Source organism: Peromyscus leucopus, chromosome 10 (genome assembly GCF_004664715.2).
Source record: "Peromyscus leucopus breed LL Stock chromosome 10, UCI_PerLeu_2.1, whole genome shotgun sequence".
Taxonomy (NCBI): domain Eukaryota; kingdom Metazoa; phylum Chordata; class Mammalia; order Rodentia; family Cricetidae; genus Peromyscus; species Peromyscus leucopus.
In genome coordinates, this window is record NC_051071.1 from 15,404,827 (window position 1) to 15,431,306 (window position 26,480).

Sequence of the window (26,480 nt, forward strand, 5' to 3'; positions counted from 1 at the left end):
GTCTCCTCCATAGGGGAGCAGACTTCAGGCCAGAAATATCCGGTGGTGAGGGAGAAAGCTATGGTGGATGTTTTCTGCACACACTGTCGACACTCACACTCTGTCCCTTGAGGAAGGCTTTGCCATTGAGCACTTGGCTATGAGGTCCTCGACATGATGGTGCCTGTGCCAACAACACACATTCATTCAGTGCTTCAGACACTCAGGGCTTTCTCTGCTCTTACATGGCCCCCAAAGCCAAAGATCAAACCCTAAACAATGGCAACACCCCCCTCCCAAATGAGCAAGCAAGCAAGCAAGCAAACAAAACAGAGTTTCAAAGACATCTTTTGGCTTGTTAAGATGTAAAGGCTGTGATGCTGGGCCAAGTGAAGAGATTGCAGTTCTGGAAATGGCCATCTGTGAAGGCCTGTGAAGTCTTACCCCGATTACCTAACCATCGCATGTGGCACATTTTTATTTTTTTCTTGGCCATGGAAGAAAGGGATGAGATGGGATTGCTTGAGTCACAATATTTGGCTGCCGAGATGGTGACCTTGTTTTCCATGAATGTGGTTCCACTGCTGTTGGCTGAACACTGGCAGATGCTCACCTTCTAGACACGCTGTCTCCTTTGGCAAAGGGTGGAGCCCAGACGACTCCCAAAGGGAGACAGACCAGGGCTCCAGTGTCATATGAAATAGTTTCGTTTCCCACCAGGTTGGAGCTACATAAGTCCTGGCAAAGATGAAAGCTCACCATGATGAAGGTGGAGGAAGATTTGGAAAGTAGGACCCAAGAATTACTGAACTATAACCTACCCTGGAAGCTTCCATGCCGAAGTTGAGAACTTCACACCTGATCATCATCTCCAGGGACTCAGTAGACAAGTCTGTGGCTGTGAGTACGTCTGCAGAATGTGGTTCTCCCAGAGTGCAGGCAGTGAGAGGGGCTATACAAGCGGGACTAGCCAAGCTTGATGGCACTGGGCGAGGAGACGGGATAGACTTAGGAGGAACCACCTGCTCCAAAGACCAAGGTATGTGGAATCTTCGGGACAAGGCACTCCAGGTGTGTGACTGTTTTTGGATTACTGGGCTGGACTCAAACACTAGGGATGGAGAGAGGTATAGTTTGATGGGTTGCACATTATTTAAAATCTGGGGGAGTGGGGAATGAGAGGATAGGGAAAACCAGGAGGGGGTGTCTCAGGGTTTCTATTGCTGTGATAAAACACCAGGACCAAAGCAACTTGTGCAGCAAGGGCTTATTTGGCTTACACTTCAATATCACTGTTCATCATGGAAGGAAATCAGGACAGGAACTCAAACAGGGCAGGAACCTGGAGACAGGAGCCGGTGTAGAGGTCATGGAGGGATGCTGCTTACTGGCTTGCTCCTCATGGCTTGCTTAGCCTTCTTTCTTCTAGAACCCAGGACCACCAGCGCAGGGACAGCACCACCCACAATGGGCTGGGCCCTCCCCATCTATCACTAATCCTGATCTTATGGAAGCATTTTCTAAATTGAGGCTTCCTCCTGTCTGGCAACTCTAGCTTGTGTTAAATTGACATCAAATCAGTACAGGTGGGGAGGAGGATTAACAAGATTTACAAGGAAGGAAGGGCGCATGCAAAACCCATGTGGAAACCCACCATCCCACAACACAATGTGAAATATAATTGGAGAGATAATAGAATACCTTTGATATGAAGGGAGCAGAGGAAGATATTCAGCAGGGATGAGGGAGGGAGGATGGGGGATCATAAGTGGGTTAACCAAAACTAAGGCTATATGAAAAATCCCATGGAAATACCCTTGTCAATAAGCTATTTTCAAAATATGATTAATAATAATAATAACAATAATAAATAGAGTTCCAACAGAGGTGCCCTACATAGGTAGGTAATGCTGCTCCAGAAGACATGGGCTATTCAATTAAAATCACAGTGCAAGGCATGGGATAACTCTTTACAAGTTATTGGTCAAGAGGCCCTGGAGGTCTCCTAAACAAATAGACTAATGCCATTGCCCTTGGTTACATGGTAAGGACCTATTACAGAAGATACAGTGCACTTTGCTGTAGGACATAGAGAAATCAACCTCAAATTGACCAAAAAAGTTCCACCCTGCTAGCTAGCTTTCATAGTGCTGGAAGAGACAATCTCAGATGTTGAAAATACAATAATAGAAATAGATTCATTGGTCAAAGAAAATGTTAAATCTAAAAAAACTCCTAACATAAAACATCCAGGAGATCTGGGAGACCATGAAAAGAGAAAACTTAAGAATAATAGGGCCAGGTGGTGATGGCACACACTGTTAATCCCAACACTTGGGAGGTAGAGCCAGGCAGATCTCTGTGAGTTCGAGGTCAGCCTGATCTACAGAGCAAGATTCAGGACAGGCACCAAAGCCACACAGAGAAACCCTGTCTTGAAAAAAAATCAAAAAAGAAAAAAAAAAGAATAATAGGAATAGAGGAAGGAGAAGAATCGCAGCACAAAAAAACCCAGAAAATGTATTTAGCAAAATCACAGAGGAAAATTTCCCTAACCTAAAGAAGGACATGCTTATAAAGGTACAAGAAGTTTACAGAACACTAAGCAGATTGGATAAAAAAAAAGTCTCTGAGCCACATAGTAATCAAAACACTAAACATACAGAATAAAGAAAGAATATTAAAAGCTGCAAGGGGAAAAGGCCAAGTAACATATAAAGACAGACCTACTAGAATTATACCCAGCTTCTTAATGGAGATTCTAAAAGAAGGGTATGGACAGATGTCTTGCAGACTCTAAGAGATCACAGATGCCAGCCCAGACTATTATACCAGAAAAACTTTCAATCACCATAGATGAAGAAAACAAGATATTCCATGACAAAGTCAAATTTAAACAATATCTATTCACAAATACAGCCCTAGAGAATGTGTTAGAAAAAAAAAAACCTCCAAGGACATTAACTACACCTACAAAAACCCAGGCAAAAGATAATCCTATAGCAGTAAAACTCAAAGAAGGGAAACACATGCACACATACATGCTGTAGATAAATGCTAAATGGTCTTAATAAATAAAAACCCAGAGACAGATATAGGGGTGAAAACCTGAGAGATCAGAGGAATAGGAAAAGTCATAAGCTAACTTCACCTCACTGATACCTGTCTCCAAAAAGATCTACTTCCTGTATACCCATGCCTATATGCCTTTCTGTTCTGCTATATCATTTGCTCTCTCTGTCCAACTACATCACTTCCCCTTACTGCCCAGCTCTGTTACTTCCTGTCTGTCTGTAAAGACCTCCATGGTTAACTAGTGTTGGAATTTAAGGCATGTGCCACCATGCCTGGCTCTGTTCCTAGTGTGACTTTGAACTCACAGAGATCAAGATAGATCCATGCCTCCTGAATGATAGGATTAAAGGCATGTGCTACCATTGCCTGACTTCTATGTTTAATATAGTGGCTGGCTTTTTCCTCTAATCCTCAGATAAATTTTATTGGGAGACACAGATGAAATATCACACAATACACATACCCATGTACACTACCACCACCACCAACATAATAACAGGAATTAACAATCAGTGGTTATTTATGTTTCTCAATATTGATGAACTCAATTCACCAGTAAAAAGACACAGGCTAAGAGAATGGATTAAAAAAACAGGATCCATCCTTCTGTTACATACAAGAAACACACCTCAACATCAAAGGTAGACATTACCTCAGAGTTGGAAAAAGATTTTCAATCAAATGGACCTAAGAATACAAGCTTGTGTAGGTGATATTGTTTCCTAATATCTAACATAATAGACTTCAACCAAAATTAATCAAAAGAGATACAAAGGACACTTCATACTCATTAAAGGAAAAATCCATCAGGATGACATCTCAATTTTGAACGTCTATGCTCCAAATGCAAAGGCACCCACATTTGTAAAAGAAACATTACTAAAGGTTAAATTATGCATTGAATCCCACACATTAATAGTGGGAGACTTCAACACCCTACTCTCACCATTGGACAGGTCATTCAGACAGAAACTAAAGAGAGAAATAATGGAACTAACAGACGTTATGACTCAAAGGGACCTAACAGACATCTATAGAGCATTTCACCCAAACACAAGGGAATATACCTTTTTCTCAGCACCTTGTGGACCTTCTCCACAATTGACCATCTACTAGGCCATAAAGCAAGTCTCAACAGATACAAGAAGATTGAAATAACCCCCTGTAACCTATTAGACAACCATGGATTAAGGTTGGATTTCAACAACAACAACAGAAACAACAGAAAGCCTATAAAGTCATGGAAACTGAACAACTCTGAATTACCAATGTGTCAAGGAAGAAATAAGAAAGAAATTAAAGACTTCCTAGAATTCAGTGAAAAGGAATGCACAGCATATCCAAACTTATGAGACACAATGAAAGCAGTGCTAAGAAGAAAGTGCATAGCACTAAGTACATGCATGAAGAACTTAGAGAGATCTCATACCAGTGACTTAACAGCACTAGTTCCGAAAGCTCTAGAACAAAAAGAAGCAGACACACCCAAGAAGAGTAGATGCAGGAAATAAACAGGGTTGAAGTCAATAAAATAGAAACAAAGAGAACAATACAAAGAATCAATGAAACAGTTAGTTCTTTGAGAAAATCAACAAGATAGACAAACCCTTATCCAAATTAACTAAAAGGCAGAGTGAGAATAACCAAATTAACAAAACCAGAAACAAAAAAAGGGGGCATAACAACAGACACTGAGGAAATCCAGAGAATCATTAGGTCATACTTCAAAAACCTGTACTCCACAAAATTGGAAAATCTAAAAGAAATGGACAATTTTCATGATAGATATCACTTACCAAGTTAAATCAAGATCAGCTAAACAATTTAAATAGATCTACAACCCCCAAGAAAACAGAAGCAGTCATTAAAAGTCTCCCAGACCAAAAAAAAAAAAAAAAAAAAAAAAAAGCTCAGGGTCAGATGGTTTTAACAGAGAATTCTACCAGACTTTCAAAGAAGAGCTAATATTAATACTCTTCAATTTATCCCACAAAATAGAAGCAGAAGGAAGATTGCCAAATTCTTTCTATGAGGCCACAGTCACCCTGATACCCAAACCACACAAAGACTCAATAAAGAAAGGGAATTACAGACCAATTTTCCTCATGAACATAGATGAAAAAATACTCAATAAAATACTCAAAAAACTGAATTCAAGAACACATCAAAAAGATGATCCACCGTGACCAGTTAGGCTTCATCCTGGAGATGCAGGGATGGTTCAACATATGAAAATCTGTCAATGTAATCCACCATATAAACAAATTGAAAGAAATTAAAAAAAACCCACATGATCATCTCACTAGGTGATGAAAAAGCCTTTGACAAAATCCAGCACCCTTTCTTGATAAAATTCTTGGAAATATCAGTGATACAAGGGACATACCTAAACATAACAAAACTAATATATAGCAAGCCCATAGCTAACATCAAATTAAATGGAGAAAAACTTAAAGCAATTCCACCAAAATCATGGACAAGACAAGGTTGTTCACTCTCTCCATATCTATTCAGTAGAGTACTTGATGTTTTAGCTAGAGCAATAAGACAACTTAGGGAGATCAGGGGGATACAAAATGGAAAGGAAGAAGTCAAATTATCACTATTTACAGATGATGTGGTAGTATACATAAGCAACCCCAAAAATTCTACCAGGGAACTCCTACAGCTGATAAACACTTTCAGCAAAGTGGCTGGTTATAAAATTAACTAAAAAAAAAATCAGTAGTCCTCCTATATACAAATGATAAATGGACTGAGAAAGAAGTCAGAGAAACACCCTTTACAATAGCCACAAATAATATAAAATATCTTGAGGTAACTCAAACTAAGCAAGTGAAGAACCTGTATGACAAGAACTTCAAGACTTTGAAGAAGAAATGGGAGAAGATATCAAAAGATGGAAAGATCTCCCATGCTCATGGTTTGGCAGGATTAGCATAATAAAAATGGCCATCGACCAAAAGCAATCTATAGATTCAACACAATCCCCATCAAAATCCCAACACAATTCTTTACAGATCTTGAAAGAAAAATACTCAATTTCATATGGAAAAGCAAAAACCCAGGATAGCTAAAACAATCCTGTACAATAAAATAACTTCTGGAAGTATCACCATCCTTGATTTTAAGATCTGCTACAGAACAATAGTAATAAAAACTGCATGGTATTGGCATAAAAGAAGACAGGTTGATCAATGGAGTCAGAATGAAGGCCCAGACATAACTCCACACGATTATGGACACTTGATTTTTGGCAAAGAAGCCAAAATTATACAATGGAAACAAGAAAGTATCTTCAACAAATGGTGCTGGTCTAACTGGATATCAGCATGTAGAAGAATGCAAATAAATACATATCTATCACCATGCACAAAACTCAAGTCCAAGTGGATCAAAGACCTGAACATAAAACCAGATACACTGAATCTGATAGAAGAGAAAGTGGGGAACAGCCTTGAACACATTGGCTCAGGAGACAACTTTCTGAACACTGATGGTGCAGGCACTAAGATCGACAATAAATGGGACCTCGTGAAACTAAAAAGCTTCCGTAAGGCAAAGGACACTGTCAACAGGACAAAACAGCAGCCTACAGAATGGAAAAATATCTTCATCAACACCACATCTGACAGAGGGCTAATATCCAAAATATATAAAGAACTCAAGAAACTAAACATCAATAAACTAAATAATCCTATTAAAAATGGGATACAGAGCAAACAGAATTCTCAGCAGAGGAATCTCAAATGGCTGAGTATGTTGGCTGGTTTTGTGTGTCAAATTGACACAAGCTAGAGTCATCAGAGGAAGGAACCTCAGTTGAGGAAATGCCTCCATGAGATCCAGTTGAAAGGCATTTTCTCATTTAGTGATCAATGATGGGCATCAAAGAAACTCCTTATGGAGTTTGCTTTCAATGTGGCAAGGCTAGACATTTGGGCAAAAAACTGCTCTTGCCTGGACTGCTTGACAGTATGCCATATAAAATGGACATGCAGGACCACAGGAAAGTGATCACTAAACTTTGCCAAAACAAAGTGGGATGGTCCTTAAGAAGAAACTGCCAGATATTCTGCAGGACACAGAGGAAAGCAACTGACAAACTTGGCCAATATAGGCGGGACAGTCCTTCAAATTTCCTGATTCACTAAAAAGTCTGCCAGATACTCGAGGCCAGTAGATTGAAGATAGATTCCCCAACATTACAGAAGAACTTTGGGTGACTGTCCAGGCAGCTAGATGTCTCTTGTCATTTCTAGAGTTTTGGAAGTTTCTTGCAATGCACTTCCTGTTTACTCAGGTAATGTTGTATACTTCTAGGGTCTTTGATGGAGTTGAAACCTAGATAATTATAATTATAGTTTTCTTTGGTGATAATAAAAGGTAAATTAGATATGAAACTTTAGACTCACAAAGATAGGATAAACAATAGAGTATTTTCTTTAATTTTGCCAAATACAAATAGACCGAATACTATAATTGGTTCTTATTTGATAACTGTTTTTGTTATATGTAATTTTACTATGTTAAAGTTAAAACCTTCCTTTCTGATTAGACAGAAAGGGGGAAATGCTGTGGGATGTCCTTCTGTATGCTGTGAATATGTGTTGTTCTCACTGGTTGATAATAAAGCAGTTTTGGCCAATGGTGAGGCAAGATAAGGTGAGAAGGTACAATAAAACTGAGGATGGAGATGAAGAAGGGCAGAGCTGGAGAGTCACCAGCCAGATACAGCAGAAGCAAGATGAGAATGCTGCACTGAGAAAAGGTACCAAGCCATGTGGCTAAACATAGATGAGAACTATGGGTTCATTTAAGTGTAAGAGCTAGTTAGCAATAAGTCTGAGCTACTGTCCGAGCATTTGTAATTAATATAAGACTCTGTGTGGTAATTTGGGAAGCAGTTCCTGGGTATTTGGGAGTTGTTGGTGGGACAGAAACTTCTGCCTTCGCAGTGTGGAGCAGGTATTGTAGAAAATGAGACTTTCCCCAGAATTAGTGGGGGAAAAGACAAAGATTAAGATGAAGAAGGAGACAGGGAGGCCAGGGATTAGAGAAGACAGAAGTGAGCGTTGTTGAGCATGAGCCCACACTCCAAACTGCACGGAAGTTATAATCAAAGATGTGTCTGGAAGAGAGCCCCGCGAGAAGCAACCCTGACTGAAGACGGGCGGCACTCTCGGATGCTGCTGGGGGTGGAGATCGCTGCGGAGAGATCGTCTCTGGGATTCCACCTCTACCTTTTGGTTAAGGAGGCTATAGAAAGATCCATCAGCATCCAGGTTTAAAATTAGTCTGTAAAGAAAGGAAACCCAGGCTGACCCAGGAGCTCTCCCTAGCGAGGTCCAAGCAAGGAAACCGATTGGCCGCTCCCAATCTTCCGACCCCTGGGAACTGTTGTAAAGACTGCCACTGGAGGTCTTGCAACAACCGAGGTGTGGACAGCATGAACAACTATTCAGAATTGTACTTTAGCCAACTGAGGAGGAATGTCTTTGGAAATGAGGAAGCCACAGTCAGAAATGATTTATAAATGCTTTCTTAAGTGTAGTTTAGATTCCACAATCAGGAATTTAATTGTATCAGTTATTTTCACACAAGTTTGTTATTTGAGGGTAAGAGGAGGACCTATGAGGTTTCCATGAATTGTTATTCTTAGTTTGGCTGTTTTATATATTTTTATTTTTATGTGTTTGGCCATTTTTGCCTGCATGTACATCTAGGCATCATGTGCATGCAATACCCTTGGGGGCCAGAAGAGGGCGTAGGATTCCTCCTGGAACTGGAATTACAGACTGTTGTGAGCCACCCTATCATGTTGGGAATTGAACTCAAGTCCTCTGGAAGAGCGGCCAGTGCTCTTAACTGACAAGCTATCTCTCTAGCTCCTGGTTTAGCTGTTTTTCAATGTCAGGAAATGATGTGATAATGCAGTAGGTTCTTCAAAACCACATATGTATGTGGATTCGGCTAACAACCTGTCAAGAATATTAAAAAGAAAAAAAAACATGCAAGGATTTTTATCATTGTCTCTAAACAGCACGGCCTATCAGCTGCTTCTGCAGCACATCCACTCTCTTAGGTACTCTGAGTACGTTAGAGCTCATTTAACAGAGACGTTTTATGCAAATCTGCACCGTTTTATATTAGGGCCCTGGGCATCCATGGGCTTTATATCTCCAGGGGTCTGGGAACAAATGCCCCAAGGAGATGACGCCTGTCCTCTCACCTGGTGGTTTATCTAGACTCTCCCGCTACTGAACACAGCCAAACCCACTCTTTCTGTTGTAAACCAGGCCTTCAACACGTGTGTACGTGCCGGGGATGTTGTGTTTGCAGAAGTACAAAACTGGCAATTGTTTTCTTCATCACTCCCCTGGAAGAGATTTCACTCGGTGTTCGGAAAGCCTGGCATCGACAAAGGACTCGAGTAATAATTTTATGCTTCTCAGAGCTCATTTTGAATGACCTGAGTGTATAGTTTTTTTTTTTTTGTAATTATGAAAAATGAATAAAATGCCAGTGGCACATACGATCTGTGATTAAGATCCTCTTTATAACATCTCCCAACTAGGACTTGTGAATAACTCTTCTTGGGTTAATTGTACTTAAAATCAGAATATGTAGTACAATCTTAACTGTGTTAAATTATGCATAGAAAAAGGATGTTAAAGAAATAACATAGTAAATTAGAATAGCTGTGTGGTGAGGTTCTGGGGAATTTCAATTTTCTTTATGCATTTGTATATTTAAGCAAATTTGAACAATAATACGTTGTATTCTTTATTTCCAGAAAGGTAAGTACCATTATTAAAATAAATATATGTAATTTTTATGTCATATAGTGCAAATTGTGAAAATATTATCTAGGAGGCTAAGATGGAGAGGGGTAGGCCATTGTGTTAAATGAACAGTTTTCCATGTTCTGATGCCAAAATGATAATGAGTTCTTTTCTTTTTCTTTCTTCTTCTCCTTTTTATTTATTTATTTTATTGGAGACATGATCTCTCTATGTGGCCCCAGCTGTCCTAGAACTCACTTTGTAGACAAGACGGGCCTCAAACTCATAGCGATCCTCCTGCCTCTGCCTCCTAAGTGCTGGGATTAAAGGTGGGTGCCACCACGCCCCACTTTTAGGTTTGTTTTTATTTATGTGTTCTATGTGTGTATGCCACATTGGTTCTGGTTCCCACAGACATCAGAGGAGGGGATAGGACCCCCTGGAGCTGGAGTAACAACCAGTTGAAAGCTGCTGGGCATGGATGCTGGGCACCCGACTCAGATCTTCTGGAAGAGATGTCCAATGTCCTCCTGAGCCGTCTCTCCAGCCTGCTCGCCTCTATTCTGAAAAAGGTTTCACTTGTGGTATGGCTATGTATTTCTTGATTGAAAAAAAAATTATTTCATAAACATTAAAAATAAAATATATTTTAATCACTACCTTAATGTTTAAGTAGCATATACATTCCATTTTCAGCTCTTTTTTGAGATAAGGTCTCAGTTTGTAACTCAGGCTAACTTCCAACTCATGCTCCTCCTGCCTCAGTCCCCAAGTGTTGGAACACAGCTTTATCTTTAAGGATTAAAGTAGAGTTCATGTAGTATTTTCTTGTTTTTAATAAGTTGATTTTAAAACTGGGGATGGTCTAAACAGCATTGCTTACTGCAATACTCATAATAAAGTAACTTTCAGTAAAAATAATTATTTCTATTCCAAAATTCTTAGTGGAGAGGGTTTTGAATGTTTCCAACACAAAGAAATAATAAAGTCTGAAGTGGTGGAGTCCAGCCACTCTGATATGATTGAGACACATTGCACACAAGCATTGGGACACCGTACTGTACTCCACAGATATGCAAGACAAAATATATATTTAAATAACTGTTCATAGGAAATAGCTATAATGATGTCATTCTTTTTTTTTAAAGATTTATTTATTTATTATGTATTCGAAAGAGGGTGCCAGATCTCACTACAGATGGTTGTGAGCCACCATGTGGGTGCTGGAAATTGAACTCAGGACCTCTGGAAGAGCAGTTGGTGCTCTTAACCTCTGAGCCATATCTCCAGCCCCCTGATGTCATTCTTTTAAATCCAGTTGTTACACTGAGGCAGAAGACCTGAATTTTGGACTTGAAATTCTAAACAAGTGAGTTTTAAAGAATAAAAGGTTTTAAAAACTAGTTTAACTTACTTTTTGAGACAGCCTGACTTTGAACGTGTGATCCCCTAGTTCCAAAAGGGCTTTTTTGTTTGTTTATTTTGTTTTGTTTTGAGACAGGGTCTCACTATATAGCCCCAGCTGTCTGGGAACTCACTCTGTAGCCCAGGCTGGCCTCAAACTCACAGAGATCCACCTGCCTCTGCTGCCAGAGTGCTGGGGTTAAAGGCATGCGCCACCACCGCCTGGCAAGAGCTTTTGAAGTGACTTCAAATCCAACTTCTCTGCTGTATGGACGAGGAAGCAGTGGTAAGAGGAAAGCGGTGGATGAGTTTCACATTGGTTTGTGAAACAAGGTCCTCGGATTCTCTGCACAGCGACGTCTCCAGTACCTTGAAGAGTCCCTGGGACAGGTCGTGTGGAGGACAGAAACAGTGAAGAGAGCATACAAAGTAAACAAAGGATGTGTTTGGACACTCGCCCCTCTTCATATTCGGGATGAAGTACGGCCTACTTTCTGTTTTCACAATATCCAAAGCACCTTTGACTCCGTGGTGTAGTTACAACACACGTGACATACAGAACATCCCACAACACTGTGGCACAGCCTCACCCATGGCTCAAGCTGCCTGGGGACCATTTGAGGGGAGGCCCACAATCACCACTGCCCTCCTTGGCCGGAATCTCCATGTAGAATTCTGTGGAGGAAGATCCATGGATAGTTTGCTGAAATTCGGCAACTTCTAGGGTTGAGCTGGCAATACACACTTTCTTTGAACTGTGTTTTAGATGGAAAAACTTCAGAATTCATTTAAAAAGTACCACCAGCCTTGCAAAAAAGAACGTCAACGTTCCCATCTCTGGCTCTGAAGTCTGTCTGATAACGGAGGGAAGAATGCTCAGGAGAACGACCTCGTTAGGCACAGCAGGGTGCGGACTGTTTCATCCCAGGGCAGCCTTTTCCTGGGATGCCGCGCAAGTCTTGTTTTCTGGAACCCACTCTTGTCTTATGAAAGCACTGAGACGATTCTCTTTGAGAGATTAGACCGGCAGCACAATGCCACTGTGTCTGGGATGAGGCTGTCTTTGATGAGCAAACGGCCGATTTTACCTTTTCCACTAGATGGCATTAGCAACTTCTGAAGCCAGACTCTAATTACTGACCACCTTTGTTAGGCCCTCAGTTACACCTGTGTGTCGTAAGATGTCATTGGTAGTCGACTATCTTGTGTGTTTTAACTCTGATGCCAAGTACACTGGTAAGAGATTGGTATCAGCTGTCCCCTGGGACGGAAATAGCTTCTGGGAGTCCGAGCTATAATCTCATATTTCAGGCAAGACCTTTGAAAGCAACATAGCACTCCATGATAAATGTAAACCAAGCCTTGTTAGCCCACCTTATCCTAGGTGGCAAGCACGTTAGGTAGACAGGAAATGGTTTGCTTAGCAGGGGCAGGATTTTTGTGATTTCTTTAGAACTGGATGGTGTGTTCAAACACACCCGGAGATGAAGATGGGTCATCTGTCGTCCTGTAATTTGGAGGAAACTGAGTTTTTAAATTAGACATGAAAGTCTCCAGTGCCCAGAATGGATACTGTTCTAAAAGCTCCTGAAAGGCTTGTCCCTTCAGAGGCTCCGTGGAGCTCGCTGAAGACAGTGTGTGTGTGTGTGGGGTGGTCGTGTGTCTTTCCTGCACGGGCGGTCGGGGGCTTCTGCGGCTGCCCCTGTCGCCGCCGCCACCGTCGCTGCCTGCTCCTCGCCTGTTCTCATCATTTCTTCCTGTTGATTGGTGTCACCTCGCATGCTTAGAATGTCTGCCTGTCTGCTCGGAGTGTGAACACATTCCTCAGAATGCTGATCTGCTCGTTTCACACCAGTGTCAAAATGACTTATTAAATTCTGCACCTCCTGATACTCAGTGGCTGATGTGTTTCTGTCCAAACAGTAAATGACAATAAGCATATGCAGCTGGTGGCCTAGCAAACTCATTTAATTTGATAAAAATGTCACTGCAACATGCTTTAAATCGCTGTCCTTTTCATCATCGCTAATTGCTAGCTGTAGCCCTTTTTCCTACGCTTAATACAAGTGTTAGAATACCGCTCCTTCCAGCCTGATTAAGAACTAAAAAAAAAATGTAGAATTCCTTTTCAGTGGCAGCATTATTTCATCAAGAGATGGATTTTGCTCTTAATTAGCCAACATGCCACAGGGGAAGCTTCAGAGTCACGGGTGTGAAACAGCCCGGAGCAGGAGATCAATCTAAGGGAAGGAAATGGTGGCTGGGGAATAATTGGCAGCCCTGGTGAACGTGGGCTGGTTGTAACAGGGACAATATGTTCCTGCGAATATCACAAACCTCTCCCCCTATCGCCAACTTGGCACATTTCAAACTCAACAAAAGACGAACAGCATTTCCCGGGTTATTTGTCTATTGTCTTAGACTTTTTCTTGCAGCTTCTTTGAGGTTTACTCATGTGTTGGTCTGACAATCTGGATACTTCTGACCAGATTAGGGGATTAAGAGGTCTATAAATTAAAAAAAAAAATAACAATCTTCCAGGAGTCTGAAGCTTAAAAACAGACCTGGATCCGATCCATACACCAAACAAGCAATCCTGTTAATTTGCTAAACCCAATTGCCGATTTAAAAGACAGCACACCTTTGTGGATCCCTCATGAACTGAACTCAAACTTAAAAAAACAAAACAAAACATACAAAAAAGAGCCAGATTGAATAGGAATTGACCCTATCTGTTTGGTTATAGCATCAGAATGGGGGAAAATCACAACATGAACCCCCCACCCAATGAGCTGGTATTTAATATGATCTGCTATTTGTTATTCTTTTAAATGGACTTTGTGTGTAAAATCTCATAGCTAAGCCACGCTACACCCACCCTGCCCTACAGGAGGCTATCTCTGCGGCTTGATGTGTGCAAGATGGGCTGAACAAAGAGACAACATCTGTCTCACTGGGTTCTCTTCACTAATGATGAAATGTTAGCCCTGGACCACTGTCTATTTGATTTGTGGGGTTGGAAATATATTTCTTCAAGTTGTCATAGAAGAAGACAACAGAGTCTTTTTGTTGTAAATTCCCAATGCTCTCCCAGCCATCTACCTGTGGAATTGCTGTGACTGGCCAAGCTGAATGATGGGGTCAGTAGAAGACGCAGGTCCTCTACTGATAGACAAACTTGGCGCCAGCTCTTGGTATCTCCGTTTCAGAGGTACACTTCAGTCACGGGACGTTCTCAGGGTGTCACGGGTCATTTTGTTTTCTCTTCTCTTTGTGTGAGAGTAATACCCCTAATGGACAGAAGAAGAAATATCTTCATAGTGCTTCAGGAAGGCTCTTTCTGCCTGATTGAGCAGTATAGATTAAAAAACCAAAATGAATGAGGATTACGTCTTAGTCATGTCCTGAAATCTTCTGGCTCAGTGTTTAGACTGCTTCAAGCGAGAGGGGACCATTCTGGGTCTTCGTAAGCATGAGTGTACGCCATCAACGCTGTCAGCAAACTAGCAAGTGGTTGGTACTGATGGGACACATGTCCCACATGTGATACATAGTGGGTAGCAAGGCCACATCCTCTCTGGCTGATGTGCAGGGCAGAGGGAATCCATCTAGGCTTTCAACCAGTAGGACTCCCTTAGTTACAACTGAGACTGCATTTTACAGTGTCTTAATTTCCGGTGGGTTTTAGGCCCCCAGTTCTGTAAGGCAACTTAGACTTGCACCCTTTTGCAGAAGAACCCTGGGCTCTCCAGGCTTTCGTCTGATCGTACCATCAGCTTTCATTTACTAATGGACATAGACTTTTGCAGAATGATATTATTTCCCGAAAGAAGCCAAGCACCAGTTTTTTTTTTAAATATTTTATTTTATGCATATGTGCGTGTGCTTGAGTGTATTATTTGCACCAGGCGTGTGCAGAAGGAAGTGGAGGCCAGACGAGGCCTCATAAGTTACAGCGGGTTGTGGGTTACCATGTGGGTTCTTGGAACTGCAACCAGGTCTTCTGCAAGAGCAGCATCCGAGTTCTTAGCTGCTGAGCCCTGATGGTAGTTTTTACTGGTTACATAAAATAACTTTCTTTTCTCCTGCATAAGCAATATACAAATGCACATTCCTTTTGTAATAGGAAAGCAACAAAGTCCCCATTAGCTTGCCCTGAGGCAGGTTGCTTCTGAGTGAGGCACCCTCTTGTCCTTCAGGGCTGTTTGGGGGCTGTGAAGACCATCTGGTGCTATTTGGGCATTGTTTTGTTTTTAAAAATCTAAATGTAGATGGTAGTATCTCCTTCTATGTCTCATTTCACTTTTTTCTCAGTACAAACGTGCCTCCTCTCTGTGTCTTCTTGCACCTTGCTGCTTTAATTGAACCATGTGTCTGGGAACTGGTGAGTCCTTCTATGGAGGCCTGAGGACCCCCGTGAACACCCATAGCATAAGAGCAGGGGTTCTTTAGAGTTTCTCTTCACTCCAGAGAGGAGGAAAGGGAGGATTGGGAGGTTAAATGACTCATTTAAGGTCTTCCACTTAGGAACCCCTGGATCGCAAGCAAGGACAGAAGCTGTTGCTAGCCACAGGCAGATCCTGGAGGCCATCAGCTGCCCTGTGAGGCTGGCTTCTGCCTCTTCACTCTGCCGTCCTGTCTTGGTGGCTTTGCTCTTGAGGTCCCATCAGGCTCCATGACATGTTCACAAGTGTCCTAATTCCAGGGGCCAGATCTAGCTCGACTCTGAAAGTCCTTCAGGATTCACAGACATTTAAGCTAGCATCTGAAACATTTTATGCCGGCCCAGGACGTGGCTCCGCACTTGAGTGTTTTGTTTTATTTTTGCCAGCAAAATGGTTTGGTAGTCACTTGGGCTGTCCTAACCCAATGAATCTTTGAGAGACTGTTCCTCGCGGGTTCTGCTCCCCATATTCAATAGGAATGTGTAGGAGGGATGTGAGCAGCGATTGCTCTGTAAGTGTGAAGAGGGAATGAAAGACAATGGTGGCACTATGAGCCAGTGGGAACTGTTAGTTTTGAAATGGCTCCAGAACCAGAGTGGGGAGATGGGCACCGTGACTCAGCCGCCTCAGAAATCAAAAGGCTTCCTCTCCTTTTCAAAGGCCGAGTCTCACTATGTAGTGACATCAGCTTTGAACCTGACCTCCCCCTGCTTCCCCGAGAAAGGGATCCCCACACCTGACTATGCCAAGGTGGTTTTCCTCCCCAGGCACTCCTACTGGCTAGTTCTAAAAAGGATCTGTTCCAAAAAGCAGTGTATTTAACAGCAGTTTGAGAAGCCACCAGCGAATCTTAGTGGGTGAACTAGCTCAGAAAAAAAAAAGCTATTTTTTTTTTAAACATCTTTAAATCTTAGTACCAAGATGCGGAACTTCACATGGATGTATTTGAACATAAAAATTTAAAGCCATTGTTGCCCTAGCTACGTGCCGCAGACACCCCACACCGCCACCCCCGACCACCTGGTTAGTTTTCTGAGCATTTCTTCTGGAAAAGCTTACAATGGCTGGTTCTTGGTTTGATGTCACATCGATAAATTATAGTGCTTTAAACAGATGCGATCTCACTGTGTGGAATTCTTCAGGGTAAAGCTTGTGAAAGGTTTTCCCCCCTTCTTGGTTTCATTGTAGTTCTGCTGTTTGGAGGTTTTATGTTGTTCATTTAGTTCCCTAGCTATTGGGGTTTTATAGTCATATTTCCTTTGTTTAATATAATTTCTTTTTTTCTTTTAGCTATTTTTGTTAGCGTGCCCAGAGGCTTCAGTTATGAGTGGCTGTAAAGTAAAATATATTATGATTATTACAATGATAAAGTATAAGCCTTTAAGAGTCTGCTTATATTGACCCATATTTTCTCTTTCTCCATCTCTCCAAGATACACACAGAGGCACATTGGAAATGCAATAGAAAACAGCTGCCAGTTTCCAGCCAGAAGTTGGAAAAGCAAACCCAAATGTACAGCAAGAGAGCTTCAGGTTGGACCAGCTCCTTGCAGGACTGAGACCAGAAACCCAGGCTTCTGTGGCCTGCTCTCCCGTGATGTGGCAGAAGGCTGGCAGGTTTGTCAGTCCTGGAGCCTGGCCTGGGCCATCACTTCTTGTTTCTCCACCTTTTCCAAGCCAGCCGACTCCCTGGACCTTTGGTTTTCCTGTGTGCGAATGAATGAATGAATGAATGAATGAATGAATGAGCCTGGAGGGAAAGCACCAAACGGGTCCCGGACACGGGGTGAGCGCTCTGTGGTGTGATGTGGAGTGGACAGGCCCCCCCCCCCCCCCCGATTCTCTGTTCCCTTTCTGCCGCTGGCCTCCCTGATTACTGTAGGTGCTGAAGCAATGTCGACACATGTCTTCCTCATGTCATCCCTGGTACTTGCTTATAGTCGCAAAGTTCCAGCTACTCCTCATTTGGACCTCGGTCCTGCTAGATGTCTAGCTGTTAGAGGGACTGATGGCCCCTCAGCGGTGAGGTGCTAGTGATTCCTGACTATCATCCCTACAGACAGAGTTTGGAATAGGAACGTTTTGGTTTGTATTCTGTTCGGCAGTAAAGGTGCCGGGAGCTACAGGGATGTCTCTCTAACTGTGGAATGTAGGCATCACAACTCATTTCTTTCTTAGTGGGGGAGGGAGTGGGAAACCTTTCAAGCCATATCCTAAGTTAGCTTGTGAATCCCTCCACTCAGCTCCATCTCTTCTTGTACCAGGTTGACATAGTGTCCCGCACAATTCCGGTGAATTCTATGTGACACCTGAGGACATGACATAAGGTCTGTAAGGACATAGCCAAGTGGGGATGAGGTTGTACTGGACTGTGGTGGGCCCTAACTCCCACACGCTGATGGCCTGGTGAGAAGAGGGTTCTCTGTACCCAAGGACGGAGCGGGCCATGCGGAACAGGGAGACACGGCAGTGGTGCCATCTACAAGCTAAAGAAGGACAAGGTACTGACGAATACCACGGGCTGCAAAACGACCCTCTCCCAGAGCCTGCAGATGGAGCAGGGCCCTCTCAACACCTGGACTTAGCCCTCTAGAACCTGGAGAGAAGAAGGCACTCGGTTGGTGGGACTTTGGGAGATGCCCAGGGCGGGCCCAGCAACAAGGACAATGTTGGAGGGTAGGGCATGGAGATTGTGTCTTCGGTTGGAGCATGTGTGTAGACCGTGAGGCGGCAGTACCAGTTGTTTCCAAGAGCCAATGAAGTGCTGAGTGACAAATGACCTGCGATCAATGGCAACATGCCTCATTTTCATTATTGCTAACTTCCTTCTGATCCTCTCCGCGGGAAGGTGAGATTGGGATGCGTCACCGGTCTTTCAAGAAACTATCAATTTCCTTACAGAGGGGAAACCCACCCTTGCTCACCTGGGTATGCTTTATTTTGTAGATTTTGAGGCTTACACATGGAAAAGAGAGACTTCACTTAAGTGGGAACCAGACCCCCGAGGAACTCTCGGAGGCAAAGGGAGGCGACTTTCACTCATTTCCCATAGGGAAGAAAGGAATTATGAAGCTCTTCTAACTCAAGGATCTGAGAATGAGCTCTCTAAGCACTTGGTAATTTATTTCTGAATGTTAAGGAATAGAACTCAGCAAAAGAGGCTGAATTTTGTGTCCAAATAGAGGCAGCCCTTACTTGATCATTTGAAATAGCAGAGAATAGCTGTGTTGTTGACCCAGTCTGCGAGCAAACATCTCCTGAGGGCCTGTTACAAGGGAGGCACTCTTGATGGGCACCTGAGGAGAAAAAACAAGACTGATCACTGCTCTTAGGCCTGGTGGGGCCAGAGACAGGCTTGCAGATATGTGATGATAGAAACGTCTAGGAAATGCCACTTGTCCCCATGTGATGGGCACTCATTTACTGCTCCTGGGTCCGCTTCTGAGACTGGTACCACTTTAGAGGTGAGCACAGGAGAGAGAGTCTGGAGGAGGCTTGTGTGACTCACCTAGTGTCCTTCAAACAATTAAGTGACGAGGCAGAGATTCATCGCTGAGTGGGACCCCAAAGACTCCACTCTCTGCCCAGGAAGTGGTTAGGAGGCAGCTGGGAATGACCTCAAAGGTTTGATTTTCCAGCCTGGACTTCCTAGCTGCTAATTGTGCCGCCCGGAACGTATGACTTTATGGCTCGGATTTGCAGAGGCGGCAAATGACAGACAGCACCTACTTCCTAGAGTTGCTATGGGGATGACATGGCCTAATGTGAGCAAAGTCTTCAGCGGAAAAGGGCAGCCCTAGGATATCAGCCGCCCTCACTGTACTTGGCCGGGGGTTACTGTGACCAGAGAGCTGTGTGTGTGTGTGTGTGTGTGTGTGTGTGTGTGTGTGTGTGTGTGTTGCTCTGGGGTCTCTTGTTGTGAGCTAGCTTGCAGAACAAGCTCTGCCTCCTGCATAGCCCTGCTTCAGGCACAGGTCGCTTCTGAGGTCAGCAGGGAGCGGAGTGTGGGAGAGCTCCGAATCTGGAGAAGAAGAGCAAACATCAGTGGACTGACCTTCCTATAGTCCCGTCATTCAGTGACTCAGGCTTTCAGCGAGTCTGCTGAAGCGTAGTCCACCTCTGTGTGTGGCAGACAGGCTTCGCTTCACAGGGCAAGGTTAAATAAAGGTGTGTGGAACACTTCCTTCAGCAGAAGAACCCACAGCCCGGGGGGGTTAGAGAACTAACCGCTTTTTACTAATACCAGTGCTATTCTGTATCTGCCAGTAGTTGGAAACACTGGACCTCAGATAACTTAAGCACACAAATGCTGGCAAAGCTAAGTTTTAAGAAAAAAATAAATTTTTGTGATAGGCAATTTTGTTTGGTGCTAGAAATTGTCTAAAGCTACTTGGACTAATGATGTTTTGAAATGAAGAGCCTTGAATTTCAAGCGAGTGCTTGGCTAACATCTAGGTAACCTTTGGACTTTGGTTCAAATGCCGCCTCCTCCAGGAAGCCTTGACTCTCTCAGGGTCCCTCCTCACCACTTTGCAGTGCACTGGTTTTAGCGCCCACTGTTGGGATCTCTTTAAGGACTTTTCTCTTCTTCCTCTCGTGTCCACCACATTCCCAGTGCCGCAGACCCACACACAAGTGTAGGCGTTATCGGGTGCGGGGAAATGGGAGCAGCAGGAGGAGATGAAGATCACTGATAATAGTCTTGTTTCATAATTTTGCATCAAGCAGACCTTGGCCTGATACATTTGAATTCAAAACTCAATTTATTACCAATATGAGCGCTCTGTATAACAGCAATGTCACACACGATAACTGCCTTTCTCCAGCCACAGCTGGGAAAACCACAAAACTCAGGTGGTTCAGTTTACTTTCCTGGCAGTGGGAAGAGAAGCAGATGTGGCTGGTCTGGGATTAGGAGGACAAGAAGCACTGGCCCATTTCCCCTCCAAGAAAAGTGAGTGGCCAGTGGAGCTTAGGCCTGGCCTCTGAGCCCAGGCTAGCCTCTGGGAGAGACTCATGGGCAGGGCCAACAGCCCTCAGCCATCTGTGCCCGTGATAATGAAAGTGAGCTGCTAAGGGGTTGGGGATTTAGCTCAGTGGTAGAGCACTTGCCTAGCAAGCACAAGGCCCTGGGTTTGGTCCTCAGCTCTGGAAAAGAAAGAAAAAAAGAAAGTGAGCTTCTAAAGCTTTTGGGCAGCTTTGAGAAAATTCCAGAGTCAAGAAGAGATGTGGAGGGTAGAAAATGACCTTCTTTGATTTCCTTCAAAGCTTTTGTGCTGTTTTGGAAGACACAGCGTTCCAAATCAGAGCAGGCAGGCTGTGAAGGTCTAGATTTTGTTTGACATTTCTGCTCTGGGCAGAGCAGCATCCTCACTCTACATTGGCAGCACCAGCCCTTTCCTTAACTCGAGCCAAGGCCCAACCACGAACTGACAGGCACAACGAGTGTTAGGAAAGTAGAGTTATCTGTGAGCCGGAGGGTTAAGAGCACACAACTCATCCTAAACGGATGAGTGTGAAACGCTTGGCTGACACAGGATGGTGAATGTAAACCTGTCCCGTGAGAGCATCGTGCGCCTTGCAGGCGGCTTCTTGTCTGATTGGTCAGCTACTGCCTGATTCCTTGAGGGAGACTGAACAGACAGACTCTGAAGGGCATGGAGCTTTGGAACCCCCAGATCTACAAGGACCGTGGGGCAGGACTGTGGAAGGTGAGGCGCTTCCCTGGGTTCATGGGTGAAGTGAGCACATGGAGGTGGGGGCAGGGAGACACATGTGGGTTAAAAACCCCGGCTTTGCCACTGACCAGCTGGGGGACATAAGTCCTCTCGCAGTTACCTTTCAAATGATTTTCCTTTACCAATAAGTAGCACTTCACTGCTTGAAGAGTTCAAAAGTCTGGAGACTGTGTTGCTTAGAACCATCGTCCCTTCACGGACCGCTTTGCCTCCTCCACACTTATTGCTGGCACCAGATTCATGTTATTCTTCGAGTGTTTTATGCAACTAGACACAGAACATACACGGTTGCCTCCCATCTTCCACTACCCAAAAGGCATCATACAATACCTGCTTGCCTTTTCCAGTTCATAATATCAGACGTAAAAAAAATCATCTCATTTTTTATAGCTGCATATTATGCCACTGCATAATATAGTTTATTCAGCCAGCACCCTATGGCATTGTTCCAGTCTCTTGCTATGAAAAATAAGACTATGATGGGTTGGAGAAGTAACCCAGGGACAAAACACTTGTCTGGAATGCACAAAACCCTTGGGTTAATCTCTAGAAATATAAAAAAGTAAAAAAGAAAACAAAACAACCCACAATGAAAGCCCTGTACATTTGTGTTTGACGTGTGATCGCATGATTGTAGGGCTACCTTTCCTGGGCCTAAGGAGAAATGCATCTGTCATTTTCATACAGCCGGGACTATGTGCTGCTTAAAGACTGCTTAAGGAATTCACTTTAATTGAATGGTGGTTGGGATGATGTTATCATCTCACATTAAAACAGTTTAAGGATCAAAATCTCACTCTCGACATTGAACTCACTGTCAGTACATCGCAGTCACTGAGAGCAAAGACTCAAGTCAGCTGGTCCCCTCTGAAATTCAGCTCCCTCTCATCCCAGGCAGCCTCCATTTGAGTCACGAGGTTTTCTTCTTCGAGCCTCACTCGCTGTCCCCTGTAAAATGCCCATTTTGTCAAGTGGTTGTGAGGGTAACTGAGGCAGTACTCACGGGCAGGGGCTGGTCACCACTGTTGGAGAGAAAGCTTGCAGCCTGGTTTTGTCTCCAGGCACTCTGAAGCAGAGCGGTCCCACAGTGGGTCAGCGGTCACCTGCTGAATCCTGTGTTTCCCAGACGCTTCGTTTCCCGTCTTCACCGGGAGGATCTCCAGCTAATTCTTCCGGGGTGGTGACTGCCCTTCTAAACAGGTGGTTTGATTTTGTCTGTGGACACTGTGGATCATGCAATGGATTGTGTTTCTTTCTTTAAACCTCTGTGCTAAAAGGCTCAGGGGCAAATTTGGTACACTTTTCTTACCAGTGTCTAGACCTTGACGAATGACAACTAGTAATAAACTACTTTCCTGCAAACTTGGCCGTATTGTTGTAAATCCTGGGGCACTTAAGGCAATCCCAATGCCTAGATCATACCCCATGCCAACGGCATCAGCATGTGGGGACAAGACCCAGGCACCAGGATGCAGATGCCTCAGCAGAGTCCATGTGCAGGCTTCCACCCATCCCCCCCTCAGCTGGCCCATGTTCTTTTTATCTGTATATTTTCATGTCAGTGCATATTACGGGTTGTGTTTCTCCCATTATCCTCCATGTAGAAAATAACACGTGGCTTCTCGGGAGCCAGCAACATCAGGATGCTTGAGGATGAAGAAAACAAGGGAACAGGGAAGGGAATCAGGGCTCTTTCTGGGGAAAGAAAATCGTTCATCCATGCATCATTCATCTGTAGTCAACACATTTATGAAGTGTTTTGGATTTAGCTCTGGGTTTTTGGAAATGGGAATTACCTCAGTTTTGGTAAAAAATTATTCAGAAGAGCGTGTCTTCCTAGCAAATGTGCTTTTTAGGTGTATGATAACTTTAGTTTGTTTCTTTTCTCCTTGGGGGAGAGCTTGGCATTATCCAGTTCTCTGGATTGTAACAGGTGGGTATGGTAAAGAACCTAGAGACTGTTTATCACTGGGAGGTGATTTGGCCTTGGGAAAGCCAAGTATTTGCGTGCTGAGACAAACTAGTGGATGCTAGCTTACGGCTCTCATCGCTTGGCGAGGTCCGTTGTCAAATGAAAATGTCTCAGCTGAGCGCATCAGCTGAGACAGCCCCCATTCCGAGACCCTCTTCCCCTACCACCAAGAGCAGCAGACTCAGTGGAGGAGGCTGGGATCCTGGGCTGGGCTGCCTGAGAGGTTCTGTTAAGTCCAGAACCTGCGTCCTCAGAAATACAGAGCCATAGTGCTCAGAGCCTGTTTTCCCTCGGCAGAAGTCTAGAGGATTCCTGGCTGTGTGCAGAACCCTAGGGAAGACCTCGCTGAGACAAGGCCAGGAAGGAGAAGCAGAGTTGAGGGCTGGGATGACAAGGTTTGCTCAGATTCAGGGACACCTCCCTTGCAGTGAAGAGTCCTTCTGTGAATGAAGCCAGGATGGAGAAGACCCTGCAGCCGCCAGCACGCAAGGACTATCTCCAGCTTGTGGTCTCACTTCTCCATCAGAAATGCAGATTCTAGACTGGAAGGCTTCATTTGCTCAAGTGGTGGAAACAGTTGTAGCTAAATTCAGAGTGGAAGACAGTTTGGATTTCTTCTCCAAATGGGGAGCTCTTTCCTGACTTGGCCTCGTAACCAGCAGCAGCAGGCAGTGTAAGCAGCCACCCAGCAGCAGTGGCCTCACCTTCCGGGCCAAGCACCTTCTCAGCAGGTGTCCTTGCCAAGGTGGGAAAACCCGGAACACTTCCCAGCCGGGTGCAAATATATGGGAGAAAATTGAATAGTCTTTCCCCTCAGGTCCTGCTCGGGAAGCGTGCTTTTTTCCCAGATCTCCATTTTGTTCTCATTTTCAGTTCTGTGGCCAGCCGAAGTCCTTACGCTGTTCAAAATGAAATTAGAACCGAAAGAAGAGGGCCAAAGACGACACTGAAAAGAGGTGGAAATTGGTGGCAGCGCCAGGCTTCCCCAGCAGGAGCTGGAAACCCGGGAATCCATAGCCGTCTGGCGCATGTGCGCAGCCACAGGCCTGTTGGGCAACGCAGAACCACACAGCTGCTGGGAGGCCTGGGCTTCTCCTTTGGGTGTCCCAGGGAGAGCTCTAGCCACAATCCCTTCCTCTCCCCCTCCCCTCCCGCTGCCCTTCGCCGAGACCCTAGAGTGTAATGCCTTCCCACAGATTAGGAGGGATGTCCACCTTTGGTGAAACAGCTTTTTAAAACAAACGGCTTTTGATGCGCATGAAGCATGTCTTGGCCTGGCCTCCTGGGAGAGGCCAGTGTTGGCCAGACTTGTTGACCGCGGGCATGGGTGGGGGCTTTCACTGGATCCCAAACAGATCCAGTTACCTCCCGAAGCCAGGGCCAGAGCAAATGCTCAGGTTTCTCTCAACAAGGGGAGCCCCGCAGAAGCGGCTCCCTGTTAGCACCCTGCCAGGCTCGGGAGCTGGCGGCCTTTCCCTGATGGGTTTGCCTGCCCTGTGTGGCTGGGCTCTGCCAAAGCCAGTGCTCGCTATAAAGCTAACGTAAGGAAGTAATTATGACTGGAAGCCTGTACTTGGAATGTGGTCTCTTCAGGCCGAAGGTGCTGCTGGTGTATCTTGCTGGATAAGATGGGGGGGAAGAGGGCACCGCTGTGGGGCAAGGCGGAGGCAGACCCAGACTGGTCAGTCACCCAAGCCAGACTTGAAACGTCCCGCTCACCGTCTCTGAGCTTCACTCGGGAGTCTCAGCCCCTTTCCACCTCAAGAAATTGGCTGTAATCAAGTGTGTTATTAATTTGGTATTATTCCTTCCCCATGGTTTTTGTAGAAAGGGAGTGAAGTTGTGGTAAGAAGTAGGGTGAAACCAAAACACACATACACAGACCCCCTTGGCATCTCTCAGCCAAGCCTCACTTGTCAGAAAGAGGCGACAGAGGACAGCTTGATTTTTCTTTATGCAGCTTGTCTGCAAATGACACTTGAACTAAATAGTCCCTTTCATCTTGGTGACAGAAATATGATTCCATAATTCTTTGTGAAAATGTAGATGATACGCCGCTGTAGTTACTTTGAGTTAGGTTTAAGTGGCAAATGCCTACTGATAAAGACTTAATTAAAGACACAATAGCAGTGGGAGGTCATTATAGTAATTACAGTCCAGGCTTTATTGGGGGCCCCCATACTGAATTGTAGCTGTACATTGTCACCGCATAGGGTCTTAGTCTGATGAGCCTGTCATCCAGTTCAGTGGCTTAGGCTTTCACATACCCTGCTGTTGCTGCTTCTCACAGAGACCCTCATCCCACTCTATTTTAGTGTCGACTTTGTGCCTCAGTTAAAAATACGTGGTCAAATAAATCAGTGGTCCCTTCCAGGGGCATCTGTCCCATCTCCTTCTAGATAGAACAACAGTGAGATATGACGGATTAAGAAGGTGGCCTGGGACGTTTCCTGTGGTCAAATGTCCATGAGTCTTGTGGGGGATTCTGAGACTCTGGACACCCGGGATAGGTCAATGGTGGCGGTGTGAAGTCACAAAAGGGCCGACTCTAGGCAGTGATAAGAGAGATAGAACTGCTGTGCCCTAAAGGTGTGCACTTCCAAGCATGTCACATGACTCCCAGGACACCTCCAGGCAGGTTTCAGGCCCATGCTCTATGTGTGTGTGAGGATAAACCCCCAGACTTATAGAAGAGGGCCAGGGTCTTGAACAGGAGCTCTTGTCGCGGCAGTTGGAGAGCTGGTATCAAAGGACGAGTCACTGGCAGTTGGAAAATGTGGTTAAGAATAGTACCAGCCTCATTTAGAGTTATCAAAAGCCAGACAATGGGGGAGAGGGGCTGGAGAGATGGCTCAGTGGTTAAGAGCACTGACTGTTCTTCCCCAGGACCCAGGTTCAATTTCCAGCACCCACATGGCAGCTTACAACTGTCTGTAACTCCAGTTCCAGGGGATCTGATACCTTCACACCAATGCACATAAAATAAGGTTAAATAAAATTAAAAAAGCCAGACAATGGTAGAGTGATGCACAGTAAGGTGCATCAAAATGGCAGTTTTCTGTCTCTTAGAGTCTCAGGGACAG

The 26,480-nt window shown here is 44.4% G+C and overlaps 1 long non-coding RNA gene across 5 annotated transcripts in view; it reads left to right on the forward strand.

Annotated features, from left to right (window-relative positions):
• LOC119088632 overlaps positions 1–22,806 on the forward strand; it is a 68,688-nt gene extending 45,882 nt beyond the window's left edge. For 2 of the 5 annotated variants that reach the window (XR_005092310.1, XR_005092307.1), the window contains 2 exons: positions 700–879; positions 17,121–18,483. This is a non-coding gene — a long non-coding RNA (uncharacterized LOC119088632). Of the gene's footprint in view, positions 1–699; positions 880–17,120; positions 18,536–18,633 lie in introns of those variants that run through there. The other 3 variants (XR_005092311.1, XR_005092308.1, XR_005092309.1) reach the window with 2 other exon arrangements.
• The last annotated feature ends 3,674 nt before the right edge of the window (positions 22,807–26,480 follow it).